Source organism: Mus musculus, chromosome 4 (genome assembly GCF_000001635.26).
Source record: "Mus musculus strain C57BL/6J chromosome 4, GRCm38.p6 C57BL/6J".
Classification (NCBI taxonomy): Eukaryota; Metazoa; Chordata; class Mammalia; order Rodentia; family Muridae; genus Mus; species Mus musculus.
The window spans coordinates 101,528,228-101,541,626 of record NC_000070.6 but is presented as its reverse complement, the minus strand read 5'-3'; the positions used below and the strand labels follow the sequence as shown (position 1 = coordinate 101,541,626).

Below are 13,399 nucleotides of genomic sequence, written 5' to 3'. Positions count from 1 at the left end.
TTCCCTAGTCTATGTCCCTTCCTTTGTACAGAATTCTTTCTTTGACCCACCTACGTAATTTCAATGTAGTCTAAAAACACTTTAAGTCATCCAAGTAGATAATATAACTTAAAATAGTCTGTTGCTATTCATAATACAATATTTGTAAGACATTTATATGGCCAAGAGAGAGTCTGATCCATTCTACACTTGTACAATAAAATAATAATAATAAAGAACTTTAGGTAATGAGGTTAGAAGTAGTTATTTTTCACTCTGATTTATGGAAGTTATCAAGCAAAACACAAAAGCAGATTAAATTATGTGTTGGATTTATCTGTACCTACAACTCAATATTAACAATACCAAGCCATAATCAATCTCCTTTCATATGTACAGCCCCAACTTCACTCATTTATTTGTGTACTTAGTCTTTTACTTGCAAGGCTGGGGAAGTCAATCCAGAGCCTTATGAATGCTAGGCCACTGAACTGTAACCTCCCCAGTGTTTTAAAGTACATTTCAGGCTTCATGGTATTTATCATTAAATACTTGAAAATGCAATCCTTTAAGCATTTTGACAGAAATGGGAGAATATTACATTTCCCCATGCCAGAAGCAGAGCCAGATGTCGTCTACCTGCTTGCTGAGAAGGCAAAGCTACCTACGCGTTTCTTGTTCCTGCTACCTTCCCATTCTTTTCACTAACGTCTAATGGGAAAGAGACAGCATCTATTTATCTTCCTCTCCCTGCCCACCCCCATCTACAGTCCACGTCCCTCTTCCAGCCCTGGTTATAATCTTGGGCCTTGCTGCCCAGGAGATCTGGAAGCTAGCGTGGGATTAAGGATTCTACAGCCAGAGGAATGTATGAAATATTAAAGCAGAAAGGAACTGCAGGGAGCAGGAGATCCCTTTCAATTTAGAGATAAGAAAAATGAGTCAGATGCAAATCTAATTATAGGACTGTGCTGGCGGGTTTCTGTGTCAACTTGACACAGCTAGGTCATTGGAAAAGAAGGAGTCTTAACTGAGAAAATGCCTCCATATGACTGACCTGTGGGCAAGTCTGCAGGGTATTCTCTTGATTGATAATTGACGTGAGGGGGTCTAGCTCATTGTAGGTGGTGCTACCCCTGGGCAGGTGGTCTGGTCCTGGATAGTATATGAAAACAAACTGAGCAACCCAGAGGGAACAAGCTACACTTCTCCAAGATGAAATAAACCCTTTCCTCCCTGGGGTGCTCTGGCCTCTTATAATTATCCATAGGCTCTTATAATTTTAAATGCTTGCTCTCCAATTGCTGGACTATTTGAGAAGGATTAGGAGGTGTGGCCTTGTTGGAAAATGTGAGTCACTGGGTCTGGGATTTGAAGTTTCAAGAGCCCACACAAGACTCTCTTTCAATCTCTATCTCTATATTGATCTATCTATCATCTATCTTTCTTTCTTTCTTTCTTTCTTTCTTTCTATCTATCTATCTTAACTATCTTTCTCTGTTCGTTCTCCCTCTATTCTCTCTCTCTCTCTCTCTCTCTCTCTCTCTCTCTCTCTCTCTCTCTCTCTCTCTCTCTCTCTCTCTCTCTCTCTGCCTGCTGTCTGTGAATCAGGATGTAAGCTCTCAGCTATTGCTGCACCACCATGTCTGCGCACCTGCCGCCATGTTCCCTGTCATGATGGTGCTGGACTCACCCCCTGAAACTGTAAGCAAGCCCACAATCCCCAATCAAATGCTTTGTTTTATAAGTTGCTTTGACCTTGCTGTCTTTTCACAGCAATAGAACAGCAACTAAGACACTCCCCAAGTTGCTTCTGGTCATGGTGTTTCATCACAGCAATTAACCCTAAGAAAGACAAGGGCTCAGGCCTCCATCTAGATCATGACCCTTTCGGGTCAAATGACTTTTTCACAGGGGTCACTTAAGATCATCAGAAAACACAGACATTTACATTATAATTCATAACAGTAGCAAGAAAACAGTTATTAAGTAGCAACAAAAATAATTTTGTGGTTGGGAGGGTCACCTTAACGTGAGGAACTATATTAATAAGGCTGGCAGCATCAGGAAGGCTGACCACTGATCTAAGTATTTGACACATGTACCCTTCACACTCCAGGACTGTTACTTCTCGCTCAGAACTAGACCTCTTGTTTCTTATTTCACCTCACCTTTTTAAAATGATAATTATTACATTTTATTGCTTTACTGTGTGTGTATGTGCCTAGGCATGTTCGTGCACACATGCATGCACATGTTAGGGTCAGAGTACAACTTGAGGGAGTTGGTTCTTTCCTTCTACCATGTGGCTCCCAAGGATCAAACACAGATCAGCAAGCCAGCAGCAAGCTGCTTTTACCCACTAATTCACCCTGCAAGTCTCTCTACCTCAGTCTTTAGGTCCAGACATTTAGCATCCCTGGATTTCCCACATGGCCCAGTCCAACCTTCTCTTCAAGTGCCTATGAGGACAGCACTTCCCCAGGGATTCTTTAAGCTGTCAGGACCAGGTTAGATATACTTCCATCATGTCCCATAGTACATTGTGCATCTTGTAACGTGTCACACATGCTCCACGTGTTTGTCTACACTGTGCCTTCCCACTCCAGTCTGTGTACTCCATGATGTCAGGCCATGGGAAGTTGATGAGCCATCTTTGGGAAAGGCTCTTGTTTACTGCTTCACATCCACTGCCTGCTGCATCCATTACAATGGAGACGATGGAGCCACATATAGAGAACAATTTTCCTGAGAAATTCGTGTCAGACTCCCTGAATGTTTGAAATGGACTCACCCAACAAAGCTACCACATACTGCCCTCTTGTATTTCAACAGAATTAAAGAAAACAGGCGTTTTTGTCTTTTCACACCACATTAGCTTGAATTTTCTTTTTGTGTTTGACCAGACTAGGAGCTTTACACCTTCTGGACCTGGCCCCCTCCCCCCTTTTTTGGGCGATGTAGGAACCATCGCTCTGAGAGAATATCCCTTTAGTTCGCATATTGTTTGTGAATGACAGAAAATGATGCAATGATGCTCACCCCTGTTCCTACCATCACCATGCCCATGAGCTGTGAACCATGGGGAGCCATGTAATGGTGGGAAATATATATATAAATTATGCTAACATCTGAAACACAGTCGGTCAGAGACACTAACTGGTGTGCTTCCCCATTTCCTTTCAGGCTTTGGCTGCAAGGCTGAAGGACATATCCTCAAGCTCCCAGTATCCATTCCCAGTTCCAGAAGAACTTTCCTGGTATTACCTGGACCCACTTCATTCATGGGAAGTCCAGCCATCAGGCTCAATGGGAAGTGATCTAATGCAGATGGGGCAAGGGCTAACTCCTTAAAATTCAAGTCAGCACAACCCAATTTACCAGCATTTTCTTGGTGTATTGGTTAAACATGTAGGCTTTTAAAAGACATGAACATTTAGCCTGGATGTTTAAAACTGGCCAAAATACAGAACTTCTTTGAGCCCTAATCTTTTCTGTTCTGAGCTTTTCACTGTATGTATTGACTGTACATATTAGTTACCACTGTGGTCCCACTCTATTTGACATTGCTATAATGAAGTACATGGGTTGAGGCCCTTTTAAGGAGGTTTATGAAGCTCACAATTCTGGTGACAGGAAGGACCAAACTGCACGGTTGAGTTGGGGAAGACTTCCTGCTACATTATAACATGGGAGAAAAGTGTTAAGGGACCCAGAACACAGAAGGAACATTACTCGACAAGAAACCAAGAGATAATGAGAGTCAAGGCCTGCTCTTGATAACAGCCCACCCTCCATAGGAATCAATTGACTCCTTGTGCTAAGCAGAACCAGACCTTGTGCCTTATATCTGCTATATGTTAAGCAAGCACTTACCACAAAGTTGTATCCCTAGTCATCTTTTATGTTTATTTATTTCACTCTGAAAAAGGATCTTGCTAACTTACCTAGGCTAAGCATTGAACTCACTCTGTAATTTAGGGCAGGCCTGGAACTTGAGATCTTCTTGCCTGAGCCTCCTGAGTAACTAGGATAATGAACTTGTACCACAAGGTCCAGCATGAGTCCACTCCCATGAACCACGACCACAAAACAATGCTAATCCATTCATGAGCTTGGAGCCCTCACGACCTAATTTTCTTACACTAAGCCCACCTCTTAAAGGGCCCACTGCTCTCAGAGGATGATACTAGGGACCCAGTGTCACTGAATACTCAGCCCACAAAGCTCTGGGAGACAAACTATATCTAAAAAGAAGACCTAAGATACACTTTCTTTAAGCAAACAAAAGAAGCACTCTTTCTGGGAAATTCTCCTCTTCTCTGGCTGAAGTTGAAACTGTCCCAGGCCTACCAAGATCAATATCTAAAAATCAAGCTAGGTCAACAGATGAAAACCAGAGAGAAAGTCAAACTGAATCCTACCCTTGAGCAAAGATAACATACATCATGCCTACAATCTGTGTTTTTGATATATGGGGACAGGAGAGCTGAGACGAAAATGTTGCCAATGAGAAAGAAGTAAATTTGAGAGAAAAAAAGATATAGGAAGACAACTTTCTACAGGCACTAATTTCAGAATACCACTGCCTTTTCATACTTATAATAGCCCCTGTTTTAATTAAATTGATTTGTACTATATCGGTGGTGTGTGCAGCCAAAAGAATTCTACCTACTATTGGACACGATGCTCACATAATTGGAATCCAGTGCACTCAAGTTTTTATTTACTCATATAAATGAATTATATCTTCTCTACTTTATACGTCAGGAGAAAAAAACTAAGATGCCTACATAGTAGCTTATGTTAAAACTTTAGTGAATGTTAATAAGCTTTAGAAAAAAATGGAATTGCAACCTATACAATGATATCTATACATGTTCAGGATAGAACCAACACTTATACAATACTTCATGATCACAAAAGAAGGGTCTGAAGAAATAGAATGCAAGCCCCTAGTGAACAAAAATTATGTGCTGTTATGCTAGTCTTTTGTAAACTTGACACAAGATAGGATTATCTGAGAAGGAATCTCAAATGAGAAAATGCTTCTGTCACATTGGTTCATAGGCAAGTCTGTGGGTTAATGGTTAGTGTAAGAAAACCCAGTCCACTGTAGGAAGTGTCAACCCTAGGCAGATTATATTGGGGTATGGAAGAAAGCAGACTGAACAAGCTAGGCAGATCAAGCCAGTAAGCAGCATCCCTCCATGGTGTCTGCTTTAGTTCCTGCCTCCAGTTTCCTGCCCTGAGCTCTTGTCCTGACTTCTCTCAGTGATGGAGTGTGACCTGGGAGTTATAAGATGAACTAAAACCTTCCTCTCTAAGTCAGTGTTTATCACAACAATAGAAACTAAAAAAAAATAATAATAATAATAATAATAATAATAATAATTAATAATAACATAACTTTCAAATTTCGAGTGGCCACATTAAAAACCAAAGTGAAACAAATGAATTTGCAGATGAATTTAGCTCTACAGTGTCTCTCATTTATCTCAGTAGATACAAAATATTGCTACTTCAATGTGGAGCCAGGAAGATTTTCTTCCTGCTACATACTTGCTAGGCTTTGCACTTTACATTTCCTGGGTATCTTATTTTTCAGTAGCCTGTTCCAGTGGGTGGCTACTGTTCACCCATCACAGAAAGAAACTAACAACCAAAGGAGACAAGCTTTCTGTTGTTATGAGGGGGGAAAGTAAAACACAAAGAATAAACATTTCTTCCACCAGCAACTAATCAGTACAGAGCCTGGACTGCAGCCTTGGCCTCTGGCCTCCGCCTCTGAAGCTCTACACATCACTGTGTAGGCTGCAGGGTAGGAACCATGTTCGACACAATCCTGAACTACAGCCACTAAAGGAAAGCATGGGCTGAGGTCTCTCCATACAGCGTGGCCCAGATACATGAGGACTCTATTTCCTTTCAGGTCAAAGAGAGCCTTTCATGAAAATAATTTCCAAATCCACACTTCCTTGTGTGTATACAGATTCATGAGTGCAATTAATTACTGCCACTAACTACTGTCTTCCCTCTGCCACATACTCCCTAGCCTGCAAGGTACCCTCTGTGTTCACAAAGCCGAATATATGTGTGCATGCATACAAATGGTATGCATGTACATGTACACACACACATACAGAGAGAGAGAGAGAGAGAGAGAGAGAGAGAGAGAGAGAGATTCCATGGTTCTTACTATTTCCAAATTGGCTAGAACAGTAAGTGTAGCTTTAGTTTTGGCCTTTAGTTTCTAAAGCAGGTTTAAAGCTAAGCTAAAAAGATTTTTTTTTAAATGTCTTTGTTATAATGCTGGGGCAACTTAGGCCTCAGCAAAACCTCTTTCTCTGTTCTTTTTTTTTTTTTTTTTTCTGTTCTCTGTTCTTTTTTCTCCTGAAGGTACACTGTAAGAACTAGGATATTTCTTCCCCAGGTCAGATCACTAAAAGCAAAAGTATATTATAACCTTCTGCTTTCCTGTCTAACTCCTGACCAGAAGGACACTCTTAACTACTTTGTCTAAGAATAGATCCTAAGACTTTCATTCCACATGGGGTTCTGCCCCATACCAGGAAGGAAGGCACGCTGCACAGAGGGGCCATGAAGAATCTGAACAGACAGGTTGTGCTGAGTTTCTCACTGACTCGGACCACAGATGATAACCTTCTGCCCAGTCCAATTGGTACATAGTTGCCCATGCTTCAGTCACGCCTGTGCAGTGACATCACCACAAAACTCCAGTGGAAGGGTTCAGAGTTCTGGGGAACCTGTGGAGTCTGAGGAAACTGAGGAAGAACTGGTCCACATCCCAGGAGCAGCCAGGCACCTGTCAGATGGTCCCATGTGTGTCTTCATCCAGATCCTCGTTTGTGGCCTTACAATGAACCAATAAGTGTGCTTTTTCCTTGGGTTCTCTGAGCTGCCCTAGCAAATGAACAAAGCCAAGCTATGTAGTTGTAGGAAGCTGCTTGTGACCAGCTGGTCAGAAAACCTGAAGCCTGGACTCTGAACTGATGCCTGAACAGTCCTGTGCAACTGAGCCCTCAATATCCAAGATCTGATTTTACCCACAAGTAGAAATGGGCAGAGTTGAGTTGCATTTCTGCTATAGAATTGATTGTTTGCTACCTGATGATGAGAGATTTCCCCATGCATCTTTGGAAACTTGGAAGTGACATGTGACATGTAGGAGAGCATACAGTGCAGTGAAAGAAATGGAGTTACCTTTCCTTGATATCACTGAACCCCACAAAGGGCCTAGGCTGACGCCCTAACTGCCTAGCATGTTTATATGGGAGAGGGGACTTTCAGGAAGTAATTGGGTTAAAATGAGGTCGTGTAGGATGCTCAGCCCTAGCAAGACATCTACACCATCCCATCTAAGGCTTAAGGAACACTGTGGCAGAGGGGGTAGGAAGAATGCAACAGCCAGAATATAGGGAGAAGAGCTTCAAATCAGCCATTGCAATCATGAACTCACAGCAGCTGTAGCTGCCTGAAGTAAGACAACACAAAAAAGATCCAATCAGCAGGCAGGCAGGGGTGGGGGAAGATGCAGGGTGTCCTGCCACTTGATGCTGAACTACAAATAAGATTCAGGGTGAGAGGGAACCATTGGCTTCAGTTGTGTGCTCACTGATGAACCCACCATGTTCCAATGGACTGTGTCAGTCCAGTAGTGACCCAGGTGGCTCTAAATAGGCCACAAGACAAAACCAAAAGTCAGGGTTAAAAGAGGATGTGGAGAGAGAATGGTCAGAATACATCCTAAGTGCACATGAAGTTGCAATGAAGAGTAAATAGGTTCTAAAACAGTATTTTTAAATGATGAGGTCACTAGAACAGGAGCCTTGGGAATGGGTTAGTAACTGTGAAAGAACAAAGAGATAGAGCTTTCCATCATGTGAGGACATAGAAAGAAGGTGGCTTCCCACGAGCCACAAAATGGTCTGTATCATATACTAAGCCAGCATCTTGACCTTGACCTCCATGCATCTTACTATGAGAAACGAACACCTGCTGTTTGTGCCACCCAGTCTGGGATACTTTGTTACAACAGCTCCAGCTAAGACACTGCAAGTGCTACTGCACTGTCTCTGTGCCTAGACCCAAGAGCCTCCGGCTTCCATTGGCTTTCTTGGTTCCTCTCCATCAAAGTATGAGACCAAGCTAGCCAGCTGTAGGATGGTCCCAGCGTCTCAGCTGAGGCCCCAGGCATGAGAACAGATGAGTGTGGACCAGATCAGTACTACTGAGCTGATGTGCCTAATTCCTGACAGTGGAAACTGGAGCTAAATAAATGTCTGCTGTCTCAAACCACTCTGCTTAGATGGTTCCTTATACAGCGATACCTAAGTGACATGGGAACATGTTTCAGAATTGCTACAATAAAAAGTGTAACACTTTAGGGTAAGAAAGTGGGCGGGCTTGGTCTTGTGAAGATTCTATGCCCCAGGATAGGGGAATGCTGGGGCCAGGAGTGGGAGTGGGTTGGTTTGGGGAGCGGGGGGAGGGGCGAGGGTATAGGGGATTTTCGGAGAGGAAACTAGGAATGTAAATGAAGAAAACATCTAATAAAAATAAAACATGGAAAAAAAAGAAAGGAAGTGGGCGGGAAGTTGCTTCTCTGTGATGCAGTAAGAATAGGTGACACACATCTTTAATCCCAGCACTCAAGAAGGGGAAACAGGAGAATCATTGCGTGTGAGGCCAGCCTGGTCTACAAAGTGAGTTCTAGGCCAACCAAGACAACAGAGAGATCCTATTTAAAGAAAAAGAAAAAGAAAAAAAGATAGATTCTGTTCCATAGAAAGTAAGGAAGAGCAGAGCTTCAGAAATCCACAAAAGGAATGATAGGATAGCTGAAAAGGCAGAGAAAGATAAGGGAAGTGCATGGAAAGAAAGGGCGTGGAGGAGAGTGGGAAGAAAACAATATAGAAATGAGTTTGAATCCTAACTCCACCATCTAGTAGCTATGTTAAATTACCCAAAGCTGTTAGACTTTCCACTAAGACTTCTCTCCCAGAATCACTTTTAAAGATGTTATCCAACAGAGCAACTGGCTTTTAATGGGCGTCCAGTATATCTCAGATCCTTTCCTCAGCATCTCTTCGCGTACCCAGCAAGGCCTGAGTAATTATGTCTCATTTTACTCATGTAGGCAGCACCAACCCCTACATAATTCACCCTCAGCTCTTCCCATCCTGAACAAGTCAAATGACTCAAAAGCCACTTGGCGAAGTTATATCTTGTGAAGACTGTACAGTGGCTCAGTCCAAGCACCCAGGCCTCAGAACAAAAGAAGCCAGTGGTATAATTCTCAGAGAGAGATTTAAGTCCTAAGGACAGTGGAGTACTTCTGGTATAAGTCCTGAAGTCTAAACTTGGTGTGCTGATGTCCAGGAGGGAAGAGTTGTGAACCCCAGATCCAAGAGGCAAAGACCTAAAATCCTCTGGACATTTCATGCTATCTGACTGCCCTCAGTTGAATGGATGACTCCTGCCTACAGTGCCAGAAGAGCCTCTTTGTTCAGTCAATGACTCAAATGCCTCAGGACACGGACACACCCCACCACAAAGCTTTACCAGTTCTCCGGGTAATCCTCACTCCAGCCAAGTTGACACCATCACAGAGATGAAAGATCTTTACACTGAAAAGGAATTGGAGAAGAAACAAATAAATGGAAATACATCCCGTGCTTTCATGCTGCTACATGTAGCGTCCACCAGTCAGAGCAAAGTCCAAGCTCAGTGGGATCGCTACCAAATACCAGTAACATTAACCACAGAAGGAGGAAAATCATCCTGGAACTCATGAAAACTCACAAAAGACCCCAAACAGGCAAGGCACTCTCAAGCAAAAGGAACAAAGCTAGAGGCATCGTACTACTTAACTTCAAAATACTCCACAACGTTACAGTGACAAACCACAGGATGCCAACACAAACTCACTTGTAGACAACACAACAGACTGGAGAGACAGACACAGATCTACACTTTCTTGACCCTGCTGACTTTCAACCAGAGTACCATGAACACACAATGGGGAAAGAGTAAGAAAACAAATGATCAATTAAAAATAGACATTTCTCAAAAGACAAAGAACTGACCAAAATATATGTGGAAAGGTGTTCAATATTTCTCACCATCACTGTAGTACAAATCAAAACCATAGTGGCTATCACCTTATCCTTAGAGTAGCTACAACCAAAACAAGATAAACAGAACATGTTGATGAGAAGGTAGAACCAGGATAGCACACACACACACACACACACACACACACACACACACACACAGAGGGTAGAAGTATACATTAATATAGCTATCATGGAAAACTTGGGAGGTCCCTCAGAATTAAAAGTACAACTACATGATCCAGAAAACCCACAACTTGTTATATATTCAAACGAAATGGAATCAATGTTACATAAACACCTTCAGTCCTGTATTTATGGAAGTACTACTTAAGTACGTAAGGTACTGAATCAACATATCTGTTGAATAAAACTTGATGAAGAAAATGTGGTATGCATGCACAATGGAATACTATTTAAAGAAGGAAATCCCATCATTTGGGATTCATAAATGAACCTGGAAGACGTTAAGTGAAATAAGCCAGACACAGAAAGACAAATGTCACATGATCTCACACATGTGGAATTTAAACAGTTGATGCGAACAGAGAGTAAAATAGTTATTATCAGAGCTGGCCTGGTGTGAAGTGGAGCCGGGGTGGAGACATGTTAGTCAAAACGACATGATTACAGGGATATGTTTAAGAAGTCGACTGAATGGCACTGTGACCATGCCCAATGGCAGCATATTTCATTCTTGAAAACTAAGGACACAGTACACTTGTGTTCTCATCACAACGTGATAATTATGTGAGGTAACACACTTGTTTATTAGCTAGATTTGACCACTGTATAACACACATGTGATGTGTATATGTCAACATGACAAAAACCGTCATGCCGGACATTATATAAACAACACACACGTATGTCTATGAATTTTAAAATAATGAAAGAAGAGAGTTATAGCTCATTGGCAGTGCACTTGTTTACAGCACATATGAGTTCCAGGGTTCAATCACTGACACCGAAACAATTTCTTAATACACGTGTGGCAAAGTCTTTATTCAAGCTTACTTGTTTTATTTTCTACAGATCAAATTCATTAAAAATTTCATAAATCAACAAACAAATACATCTAAAACAAAGCTCTGAGAAGAAAGCATAAAATAATATCTTTATCACACTGCGGAAAATAGGAACTTGTTAAACAGAATCCCAGAGGCAGTTATCAAAATCCAAAATTAGCAGACAACATTGAAGCCTGTTATGAATCTGAGATTCACTGCTCTCCGGTAGAGCACATGCCTACCCGGCACGTGGCCTCAGGGTCTCCCAGACACCGGCCTCAGAGAATATAGCTTTTATTTCCCGTCAAATCATCATTAAGGAAGTGGATATCATTGTACATTCCTGTAATCTAACATTCATGAGACTGAGACAGGAGAATCTCAACGTTAGGCTAGCTCAGTTGAGAATCGGTTTTAAAAAACACTTAAAGTAAAAATAAAAAAAAAAAACAAGCTATGTTGTAAAGAAATATTCATTTCATTTATCCAAATTAAACAGTACATTTATGCAAATAATTTATATATAGAATAAGTAATTAAATAATAAAAATCTACAAATCAGAGCTGGTGAGATGGTCCAATAGGTAAAGGCACTTGACACTCAAGTCTATCAACCTGATATAAGGTCACTCCCTGGACCCTATAGTGGGATGGGAGAACCAACGCTCAAAGTCAGGCTCTTACCTCTACATACATGCCCTCCACACACATGTCATGCAGACATGCTAATAACTAATTAATTGATATAAAAATCTACAAATCAATAAGAAAAGCAAAGAAAGCCCAGTAAGAACTTTGGCAAGGTGGTGATGGAGCACGTCCTTAGTCCAGCACTTAGTAGGCAGAGGCAGGCAGATCTCTGAGTTCAAGGTCAGCCTGGCCTACAGAGTGAGTTCCAGGATAGCCAGGGCTACATAGAGAATCTCTGTCTTAAAAAAAAAATTGGCAAAAGTTATTACAATCAGTTCTTTCATGAAAGTGACCAAGATATTTACGACAAGGTTCTTAACTGCTGAGTCACAGTGAAAACTCAAATTGTAACCACAGGGACCAATCCATACCGAAGAGGATATCTTAAATTTTAAAGACTGACAGAATCAAACATTGGTAAAGATGTGGCAGGCCACGGTGATCCTCACACTGCTGACAGTATACTGGGTACCACCACTGATATGCAGTATTTGCTAAAGCTTTGCCTTATATAATGGAGATTCTTCATTGCCAACATGACCACACTGAAAACTGTTTACCAGATTAGGAGAATCATACCTCTGATGTTGTCTGTGAGAGTATTTCCAAAGAGGGTTGATTAATGAGGGATGACCTACCCTGAATATGGGTGGTACCACACCATGAGCTACATGGAAAAAATAAAAAAAGATAAAGGGAAAAAATCCAAATAATGCAAGCATTATCTATATCTATGTACCTACATATCTATCTTTGTATTTATGTATCTATCTTTCTATGTACCTATCTATGTACTATGTATCTATCTACATATCTATGCATTTATGTATCTATGTATCTGTCTGTCTGTATGTCTGTTTGTCTGTCTGTCTATGTATCTAGCTAGCTCTCATCTGTCTACATCCCCTCCCTCTCTTTCTGCTTAATGTGTGCTAAGCTGAGTAGTCTCTGTCATGTGCTTCTGATGTCATCATCTAGTGCCACATCACAGACCCAAGTATCCATGGAGTCAAAGAATATGGAGTAAAACCTCAGAAACTATGGGCTAAAATAAATAATTCTACGTTCAATATGTTCTCTCAGGTATTTGGTCACAGCAAACGTAGAAATAACTAACACACGAATCTGGCCCTGTGAAGTGGGGGTCATTTCTGTGAAGGCCTGACTGAGTGATTCTATGCTGTGACACTAGTTTGCAAGAGGAATTTGGAAAAAATAGAAGTGGGATAAATAAAGTCTAGGCTGCTACAAGCAGAGTGCACTGAGCTTAAAGAACCAGGATGATGACAAGAAATGTGGGTTATTGTTGTTGCTGAAATGAGAAACATCACTCATAGGCTCATGCATTTAGACACTTGGTCCTTAGTTGTTGGTGCTGCTGGGGAGGAGGAGATATGCAACTTCTTAGGAGGTATAGCCTTAATGGAGAAAGTATGTCACTGGGGGAAGGTTTTAAAGATTTATGACCCTGCCCCACTTTCTGCTCACTCCCTCTTCCCATGTGTCTGAGATGTGACCTCTCAGCTCTGTCTGCTTTCCCCCCTCACCATTACGGACTCCTCCTTTAGAACTGTAACACAAAAT

The 13,399-nt window shown here is 41.6% G+C and overlaps 1 protein-coding gene across 5 annotated transcripts in view; it reads right to left on the bottom strand.

The window, feature by feature from the left end:
* The window catches only part of Dnajc6 (DnaJ heat shock protein family (Hsp40) member C6), a 146,152-nt gene that overhangs the window by 101,173 nt on the left and 31,580 nt on the right, over positions 1–13,399 (bottom strand). For 2 of the 5 annotated variants that reach the window (NM_198412.2, NM_001164585.1), the window contains exon 2: positions 9,565–9,629. The exons of the other annotated variants lie outside the window; for them this stretch is intronic. The gene's annotated coding sequence lies outside the window, so the exon portion shown is untranslated. The remainder of the gene's footprint in view (positions 1–9,564; positions 9,630–13,399) is intronic. 5 annotated transcript variants of the gene reach the window in all.